We start from the raw sequence: 10,560 nt of genomic DNA on the forward strand, positions 1-10,560 counted from the left end.
GGCTACACCGCAGAAAATTATTTAGGTTAGAAGTGATTCTCAAACCACTTACCTTCAAATTTTCGGCGGCGTAGCCTAAAACGAGCGGGCGTAAGCGTGCCTAATTCAAATGACTGGGAGGGGGGCGTGTATTATTGAAATGAGGCTTGACCTCACGTTTTTTGACGTTTTTTACACTGCCCAATGCGCCGGGCCACTACATTTCCCAGTGCGCATTGCGGCTAAGTAGGCCGTGCGGGCCTATTGATTTCGACGCGTACGTAAACAACGTAAATCCCGATTCGCGGACGACTTGCGCAAACGACGTAAAAAATTCGAACCTCGCGGCGGGAACGGCGGCCATACTTAACATTGTTATTTCACCTCATAGGTGGAATAACTTTAAGCGGCCTATCGCGTACGGAAACGACGTAACTCGACGGTGTAGGCCCGGCGTACGCTCGTAAATCGTCGGGAATCGGCGTATCCCCTCATTTACATAATCTAGGCCAGCCGCAATGGCAGCGCCATCTAGCGGCCAAAAAAAAACATTGCAACCCAAGCTAGAATGGCACAAGCCAGCCTATCTTAGGTATGTTTATGTGTATCTCTGTTTGAGAATACACTTAAACATAGGCCGGCTTAGATTCAGAGTTAGGCCTAACTCTTTGTGAATCTACCTATTTGTGTGTGTTTTAGTTGTACTTAGGCCATGAATAATCACTAACTAAGTGTGGCTGTTTTTGATTTCTGCTGTGTATTTGCGGTGTTTGCTCATGTTCCTTCAATAAAGACAACTCAAGAGTTCTTTGGTGTGCGGCCGTCCATCCGTCCTTTGCTACTTTCCATTGCTTATTTGGACAAGCTGAAGTTAGCAGCCGATTGGCTACCATTCGCTGATGCACCTGATTTTGCACTCTCCAGTTTCAGTAAATCAACCTTAACCACTTAAGACCCGGACCATTATGCAGGTTAAGGACCTTGCCCCTTTTTGCGATTCGGCACTGCGTCGCTTTAACTGACAATTGCCCCGTGCGACAAGGCTCCCCAACAAAATTGGCGTCCTTTTTTTCCCACAAATAGAGCTTTCTTTTGGTGGTATTTGATTACCTCTGCGGTTTTTATTTTTTGCGCTATAAACAAAAATAGAGCGACAATTTTGAAAAAAATGCTATATTTTTTTACTTTTTGCTATAATAAATATCCCCCAAAAAGATATAAAAAAAACTTTTTTTTCCTCAGTTTAGGCAGATACGTATTCTTCTACCTATTTTTGGTAAAAAAAATCGCAAGCGTTTATCGATTGGTTTGCGCAAAATTTTTGGGTTTACAAAATAGGGGATAGTTTTATTGCATTTTTATTAATAATTTTTTCTTTTACTACCAATGGCGGCGATCAACGTTTTTTTTTCGTGACTGCGACATTATGGCGGACACATCGGACAATTTTGACACATTTTTGGGACCATTGTAATTTTCACAGCAAAAAGTGTTTACTGTGAAAATGACAATTGCAGTTTAGGAGTTAACCACTAAGGGGCACTGTAGGGGTTAAGTGTGACCTCATATGTGTTTCTAACTTTAGGGGGAAGGGCTGGACGTGTGTGATGTCAGTGATCGTCTTTCCCTATATCAGGAAACAGACGATCACTGAGACTGCCACAATAAAGAACGGGGAAGGTGTGTTTACAAACACCTTTCCCCGTTCTTCAGCTCCGGTGACCAATCGCGGGACACCGGCGGCGATTGGGTCTCGCGGTCACGGAGCTTCGGACTGGGTCGCGAGCACACCGCCGGCAGCATGCTCGTGACCCCAAGGCTGGGCTTAAAGAGACACGTACAGGTACGTGATTGTGCCCAGCCATGCCATTCTGCCAACATATATCGGCGTGAATGGGTCCTTAAGTGGTTAATACATTAGTATTGGGGAGTTAACGTATTGGGGAAAGTGCAGCTGCAAGGACACCACAGGCAATCTTGGAGACAAGTCATTTGCCCTCTGCCAGTCTATTTTGGGCACAGCTTCCAGAGTTCAGTTCTTCTATAAAGCCCCTTTCCGGGATAAAACTATGTCAACTTTAAACTGTAACTGTGTTAGTTTTGGATGGAGTGGAGAGGGATTAGAACATCTGTAAGCCTTTATTGCTGTCTGAGCCCCCATTAACCCCCCTGACGGTAAACCCGAGCGTGACTCGGCGTTGGTTTTCAATGCTAAGATCGATATCCCCGAGTCACGCTCGGGGTGGACGTGCAGCGGCGCGGCTTACCTTTCGCTGGATCCACAGGCAAGTTACTCACCTTGTCCCTGGATCCAGCGATGCCACCCCGCTGTGTGAGCGAGCGGGTCCTCCTCGCTCGATTCACAGTGTCCCCGTGTGCCGCCGATCTCCGTTCCCTGCGACGTTACGACGCACGGGGGCGGAGAACGGCGCCAAATTCAAAAAAGTAAACAAACACTTTACATACAGTATACTGTAATCTTATAGATTACAGTACTGTATGTAAAAAATACACACCCCCCTTGTCCCTAGTGGTCTGCCCAGTGCCCTGCATGTACTTTTATATAATAAAAAATGTTCTTTCTGCCTGAAAACTGTAGATTGTCCAAAAGTGTCCCTTTATGTCAAAAATGGTTTTAGATCAGCTAGAAAACAGCGATAATAAATTATAATCACTTGCAGAAATGTGCGATAGCGATTTGCGGGGAAATTCGTCATTAAAAAAAAAAATAATGACAGCGACAATTCTGCAACTGCAAATTTCAGTGATTTTGAGTTGATTACATTATTGAATAATTTTTATTATAATTATATTATTATTTGTTATAATTATTTATAATTATTTATTATATTATAATTTATAATTTTGTTTTAAAAAAAAAATCATACCCGGGATGCCTACAAGACTCTTGCTTGGTCAGATTTAAGTGAGTTATTTCTAAAAATTACAGGCCTACAGTATAAAACGCCAAATTTCCTTGCAAAATAATTGTACCGCTTTTGGTACGTAATTCCAGACAGAATCATACCGCCAGGGAGGTTAAGGAGAGTCACCCTCTCTATTTGTCCTGTTTACCATTATCATTAAAAGTGAAAGTAAACAAGATCCCAAATTTTGACTTGTCCCAAGAAAAGTAATAAAGGGGAAATCTTCCAAAGGGGCCACTAGTTCTGATGACCTGGGGGTCCCAACAGGATTCTCTTAATTTGCAGGAATTTCCTCACACTTCCTCTTTGGCTAAGGCACAGGAATAAAGGTAAATCTCCAAAATAAGACACGGATGGCAAAAAAAATATGATGGGTAATACCAGGGGTGCCCAACCTTTTGAAGAGTGAGGGCCACTTAATCGACTTGGTAACCGGTTGCGGGCCACAATGAGCAGAGCGGGTGGATGGCAGCCCACTCTACTCTATAGAACCCACTCTACTCTTTTGCGGATCGGATTGGAGGTAAGCATTTGTAAATGGACACAGGTCCATTTACATCTGCCACTCCTTAGAGATGAATGGAGGGTCAGATTGGGTTGGACTGTGTGAAAGGGGCCTACGGCTACTTTGACACCGATGTACTGTTGTTCAGCCGCACTGCAAGTGCAGCACAGTTCCCCTGTGCTTTCCTGCAGGTCAGCTGCACTTTTCCATAGACTTCTATTATATCCTGTAGGTGTGGTGCACTTTCAGAAAGCTCACCAAACTCGCAGGTAATAAAAGTCTATGGCTCAGTGCAGGTAACTCGCAGGTGCTCAGCACCTGCAGATCAGTTTAAAACCAGCCCAGTAACCACTGCAGAACAGATATGCCCATATATACACTGTGATTTTGGTAATAAACTTACCTTTAATAACAAAGGCAACACTGTTTTGCACGCGACCAGTGCCCACCCTGAACCACTCTTGGATAGCATTCCTTACAGCCAGTTCCTGAGGCTCAAAAGAAACTGCACCAGAGACACAGATTTCCACGCTGCAGCTAATGATCTATACTGTAGATTACTCTCCAGGGGCTACAGTCGATCCTTGCTCAAAAGATCATTCAACAAGGTGATCAGACTAGACCGATCTAATCTTATTTATTCAAATGCCAACAAACAACCTAATAAAACTGACTCTATCAGAATAGTGACCAAATTTTCGCAACAGCATATTCAAATGCGACAGATTTTTAAAAAATTTTGGCCCCTACTTCTAGCCGACAATACGATATCAAAATATATAAAACCATATCCTGAAATCACATTTAAACGGACTCCCTCACTGAGGGATCGCCTTGTCCAAAGTCACCACACCAGAAAGGAATGTGAGACATCTACTATTAAAGGTACTTTTTCTTGTGGTAACTGTGACATTTGTCGGTTTATATATACCAATGACGTCACTCTTTTACCCAACGGTCGCATTCACAAACTAAAGTTCCGTGTCACCTGTCAATCGGTGGGCGTCGTCTACTTGGCATCTTGCCAATGTGGATGTTTCTATGTTGGCAAGACCAAGAGACCGTTTTTTAAACGCATTAGAGACCATGTCAACCCTCTATATAAGCGTCTAATGACCACTGCTTTAAATAGACATGTAGGTTGCCTACATGACTTTGATCTTAACGCTGTAAGTTTCTCAGCCCTGGAGCATGTTCCTATACATGTTCGAGGTGGAGGAATTGACCAGACCTTACTCCAACTTGAAACCAAATGGATACATCAGTTAGATGCCACTAAATTTCCGGGGTTGAACGAATATATCAGTTTCAAGCCCTTTCTGTGAAAGAAATATTTATAAGAAATTCTATTATTATTAAATAAAATGGTGTGGCCTCTACGTTATTCCATCTAAGAAAGGTGTTATGGTCTGGTCATTTCCTCCCTCCTCATTACATCCTGCTCTATTGCCACTCTCCAGCAGGTCCTACATGTATTCTACTTTGACCACCAAACTCTTTGCCCCATATTCCACCTAGTGGGCAAGTTCCGGCACTGGCTAAAATCAACCCACCTGCTCCCATTTATGATGGGGGCAATAATGTGTTATATATTGCTATATATCATTATAACAACCACATTTACTTCCTTTGAATATTGATGTATAATTTATGAATCAATAATAATGTTGTCGATTTTTGATTGTATGTATTGAAATATACTGAATACATATGTTTGTACATATAGTGTAAACCCTACATTTTTCATTTTATTGGTAAATATGTTGTATATAATTTTTTATTTTGGCTTGGGTCTCTGGCTTGGCAATTTTTCCTTTCTGGGTTCACCTATATGTGGGACTAGCTTGAGCCCTAATTAGTTCTGGAGGTAATGCGCATCCTTCCCAATAAGCCACTACAGCCCTTTTCCATACATCAGCCCATTCACATCCCTGTTCAGGGTCTCTCTCCCCTTCTTATTAGTGATTTTTTGTTTGTCTTAATTCTTTATTATATTTTGACTTCTACAATATATGATCTACTGCTTTTGCTTTCATGTTTGATTGTTTGGTTTGCCTTGATCAGTCAGCTTGCGGTCATGGTCCACGCCGCTCTGTGTATGTGTGACTGTTTTGGTGCTGCTGGCTGGCAATCGCTCTCTTTTAGTGCTCTGTGTTCCTCCCCTCTGCACTCATACGTTTCCTTCCTTTTTTCCTTTTTCTCCAGAGTGCGGCTCCGCTGATTGGCCGGTGTCATCATATGACACGGCTGCTTCAGCGCTAAGGAGTGTGGGAATTGTAGGCATCTCAGCGACCATGTGACCTCTGAGATCCAATCGCGATGCACCCGCCTCCCCAACAGGCTATATATAGCATGATATGATCATTATCTGTCTGCTACCAACAGGGTACTGACAGATGTCTTTATTCCTCTTAAAGATAGGTAAGTTTCCATCCTGCAACCATTCACTCTCCTCACTATTGTCTCCTCTGTGTAAGGTTTGAATACTTATGGCTAAACCTTCACTTTTTCATTTATTTTCATTCATTTTCTACCCTTTTTAAAGGAGATTATCTGTGGACTTTTCAGCTGCAATTGACTGGTCCTTGATTTTTGCTGCAAACGACTATCCTTTGACTTTCTATCACCAGCTGATGTTTGCTTGCACTCAGACTGTTCATCTACAGTAGGTGTTTGTGATATTGTGCTTTTAGCACGACAGCGTCGCGCTGATACTCGGCGACAGGGTGCCGAGATCTCGCCGACATCTCACACTCACTGGAATAGTGACAGCACATCCCAGCAAGCGCGTCATAGAAGCGACGGGAGATCCGACTTGGATTCCCGCCAATTCTACACGTGTGCGGCGTTTGTTATGAATCCTGAGGGGGAAGTCCCCGCCGGATTTTAAATAAAAATCCGGCATGGGTCCCCCCCTCAGGAGCATACCGGGCCCTTAGGTCTGTTATGTGTTGTAAGGAGAGCCCCCCTACGCCGAAAAAAACGGCGTAGGGGGGTCCCCCTACAATCCATACCAGACCCGTATCCAAAGCACGCTACCCGGCCAGCCAGGAAGGGAGTGGGGACGAGCGAGCGCCCCCCCCCCTCCTGAGCCGTACCAGGCTGCATGCCCTCAACATGGGGGGGTTGGGTGCTCTGGGGCAGGGGGGCCCACTGCGGCCCCCCCACCTCAGAGCACCCTGTCCCCATGTTGATGAGGACAGGGCCCCTTCCCGACAACCCTGGCCGTTGGTTGTCGGGGTATGCGGGCGGGAGGCTTATCGGAATCTGGGAGCCCCCTTTAATAAGGGGGCCCCCAGATACCGGCCCCCCACCCTAAGTGAATGAGTATGGGGTACATCGTACCCCTACCCATTCACCTGCAAGAAAAGTGGTAAAAACACAAATAAACCACACAGGGTATTAAAATATTTTATTTTTCTGCTCCGGAGGCCGCCCCCTGTCTTCTTTATTAGCTCTTTTACCAGGGGAGGCTTCTTCTTTGACGTCTTCGGGTGGGTGGGGGCCGCCGTCTGGTTTTCTTCCACCGCCGGGGGGGGTCGCTTTTAAAAAAGCCCCCACCCCCCGGCGGGTTTCCTCCGGCGTCTTCGGCGGGGCTCTTCTTCTTCCGCTATCCCGACGGGTCTTCTCAACTCTCCGGGGGTCTCCTTCTGTCTTCGCCGCTCTTGACTCGGCGCACCCCGGTTCTTCGTCTCGCTGTCCGGTGTCTTCTCCGTGCTGTACGTCTTCTCCTTCCGTGCTGTGATGAGTTCTTCTTCCGCGCTGTGACGTCATGTTCTTCACTTCTCTTCTTCTCCCGATGTTGACTCGCCGGTCCTCCTCGCTGAAATGACGGATGCGCGCCTTGCATCGGACCTATATAGGCCTCACAATCCCATCATGCTCTGTACCTACCCATGTGATACCTACCCACGTGGTAGGTATCACATGGGTAGGTACAGAGCATGATGGGACTGTGAGGCCTATATAGGTCCGATGCACCCGCGCACCCGTCATTGCAGAGAGGAGCCGGCGACGTGTCAACACCGGGAGAAGGAGAGAAGTGAAGAACATGACGTCACAGCGCGGAAGAAGAACTCATCACAGCACGGAAGGAGAAGACGTACAGCACGGAAGAAGACACCGGACAGCGAGACGAAGAACCGGGGTGCGCCGAGTCAAGAGCGGCGAAGACAGAAGGAGACCCCCGGAGAGTTGAGAAGACCCGTCGGGATAGCGGAAGAAGAAGAGCCCCGCCGAAGACGCCGGAGGAAACCCGCCGGGGGGTGGGGGCTTTTTTAAAAGCGACCCCCCCCGGCGGTGGAAGAGAACCAGACGGCGGCCCCCACCCACCCGAAGACGTCAAAGAAGAAGCCTCCCCTGGTAAAAGAGCTAATAAAGAAGACAGGGGAGGCCTCCGGAGCAGAAAAATAAAATATTTTAATACCCTGTGTGGTTTATTTGTGTTTTTACCACTTTTCTTGCAGGTGAATGGGTAGGGGTACGATGTACCCCATACTCATTCACTTAGGGTGGGGGGCCGGTATCTGGGGGCCCCCTTATTAAAGGGGGCTCCCAGATTCCGATAAGCCTCCCGCCCGCATACCCCGACAACCAACGGCCAGGGTTGTCGGGAAGGGGCCCTGTCCTCATCAACATGGGGACAGGGTGCTCTGAGGTGGGGGGGCCGCAGTGCGGCCCCCTGCCCCAGAGCACCCAACCCCCCCATGTTGAGGGCATGCAGCCTGGTACGGCTCAGGAGGGGGGGGGCGCTCGCTCGTCCCCACTCCCTTCCTGGCTGGCCGGGTAGCGTGCTTTGGATACGGGTCTGGTATGGATTGTAGGGGGACCCCCCTACGCCGTTTTTTTCGGCGTAGGGGGGCTCTCCTTACAACCCATAACAGACCTAAGGGCCCGGTATGCTCCTGAGGGGGGGACCCATGCCGGATTTTTATTTAAAATCCGGCGGGGACTTCCCCCTCAGGATTCATAACAAACGCCGCACACGTGTAGAATTGGCGGGAATCCAAGTCGGATCTCCCGTCGCTTCTATGACGGCTCTGTCTCCATCGCGGCAAGCCAGCTCGGCGCTGGCTCCCGCGATGGGGCTCGTAGGTGCTCAATCTCGCCGAGAAAGAGAGCGAGATTGACACAAAATCGGGTTCACCTACTGTAGTTAAATACTCCATGTAAGTTGATCCCTTGCTTACACTTAATAATTTAGTTACCCATGTTCTCACTAACTTTATGAAGTATACTAAATCTATTCAAACACTTTTTTTTTTTTTTTCTCAGATGAATTGAGGCTCTTCAGTGCCCATGTTATTGTCTTACTTAATTCCCCTGTATTCACCTTGATTTTATTACGCTTCAAGGTATGGCTGTTTTACATATATTAACCCTATTGACTCTATTATGGATTTGTTTAATTAGTTGAAACAGATCATAATTTAATAACACATATTCTAACATAGATTCTTTTTCTTCTGTATTTTTAAGTCCTGTCAGTTGAACTTGGATTTCAATATCCACCCTGAGGGGGTTTTTCCTTGACTGGCTGTGCATGAAGCTAGGGTAGGCTTTATTTCTCCTACCTATGGAATTTTGCTGCCAGCCCCCTCTCATGGGCTGAACAGCATTGGCTGCTAGCTGGCTGTGGATATATGCGCATTTGCTCCTATGAACTTTGGTTTCTCTTGCCCCGCCAGAGATCCCAGCCAAACTTTTGTTTGTACTCTATATACATGACATGTTTTGTTGAACATATATAATCGAAGTTCTTTTAGAGCTTATATTGTATGCATATGTTAAAATTGTTTTATTCTTTTTCATCTCTTTAGAGTAATCTAGAGAGACGATCTTGTCCTAATTCCCCTGAAGAAGCCAAGAGGCGAAACTAGTAGGGTCGACCTGATCGAAAAAATTATTTCTAGATCTTGCTCCCACAAAATAATGTATGCACTATCTGTATATTGAATTACTATATTTTGTAAAAATTGAATGAATAAACCTTTTTTATATATTTTTATATATACATACATACTTTGTCTGGTTTTCTTCATCGCACCGCAATAATCCCCCCAACTCTTCCAAAAAATTCCCCTCCTTTGAATCTATTTTGGGATGAGGTGCTGTATCCTTTTTTAGGACTCTCGATCACATACCCCCCAATCTACCTTTAATAACAGTATTCTATTCCATTCCAGAGCAGGAGGTTGTGGGCCACATCAGAGGGCTCCGTGGGCCATACGTGACTCCCGGGCCACTGGTTGGGCACCCCTGGGTTATACCCTTCCCCTACTCTTTCCAAAATGGAAAAAATAAAGTTTTGCCTATAGTTCTACTTTAACTAGGGTTGTATCAATACCGGTGCCGATACTAAGCATTTGAGCGCGTATCGGTACTCCGGCAAATACTCCGACACCCGAAACCGATACCGGAAGTAACGTCTCCTTCTCCCCTCTGGCCAGCTGTCTTTTCTGGTGGCTGCCATCGCTGGCTCCTCCTCCCCTCTAGCGTGTGTTATAGATGGAGGAGGGCCTGTGTGGGTGTTAGGAGATTCCACTGGGCCGTTGTGAGGAAGGGGCGGAGGAGTCAATGTGTGTGGAGGGAGGGGGCGGAGTCAGTGAGCTGGGAGGGGCAGTACAAGCAGGCAGTTGAGCTGAAGTTTTACCACCCCACCTGAAAAGAAATGCAGTGCTGTCCAATGGCAAAAATGAAATGGCATTTCACCATGAATAGGGTGTACCACAACTACCCTCCAAGTCCGTGCAATGAACATGGCTGGGGCATTGTGGGTCTGCATATTCTGGGCACAGTGAGGTTGCAATTGACTTGCACAGTGAGGCTGCAATTGACTTGCACAGTGAGGCTGAAATTGATGGGCACAGTGAGGCTGAAATTGACTTGCACAGTGAGGCTGAAATTGACTTGCACAGTGAGGCTGCAATTGATGGGCACAGGGAGGCTGCAATTGATGGGCACAGGGAGGCTGTAATTGACTTGCACAGTGAGGTTGCGGGAGCTATCTACAGGTCTCAAGCGGGCGGGCGGATGGTAACAGTCAACACCAGCCCCGCCCTGAATCACGCATGCGTCAATGTCCATGGTCGAGAAAAATTCTGGACTTGAGCGGGCGGGCGTGCAGAGGCAGAGAGTTGGTGGGAGGTG

The 10,560-nt window shown here is 46.7% G+C and overlaps 1 long non-coding RNA gene across 2 annotated transcripts; it reads left to right on the forward strand.

Moving 5' to 3' along the window:
* Nucleotides 1-3,814: 3,814 nt before the first annotated feature.
* LOC120946970 lies at nucleotides 3,815-9,410 on the forward strand. 2 transcript variants are annotated; one of them, XR_005750804.1, is made up of 4 exons: nucleotides 3,815-5,832; nucleotides 8,686-8,765; nucleotides 8,890-8,964; nucleotides 9,231-9,410. It is a non-coding gene; the product is annotated as an uncharacterized LOC120946970 (long non-coding RNA). The 2 variants fall into 2 exon arrangements; XR_005750803.1 differs by lacking the exon at nucleotides 3,815-5,832 and adding an exon at nucleotides 8,564-8,579 and having other exon boundaries at nucleotides 9,231-9,409.
* Nucleotides 9,411-10,560: the final 1,150 nt, after the last annotated feature.

This window comes from Rana temporaria, chromosome 8, assembly GCF_905171775.1.
Source record: "Rana temporaria chromosome 8, aRanTem1.1, whole genome shotgun sequence".
Classification (NCBI taxonomy): domain Eukaryota; kingdom Metazoa; phylum Chordata; class Amphibia; order Anura; family Ranidae; genus Rana; species Rana temporaria.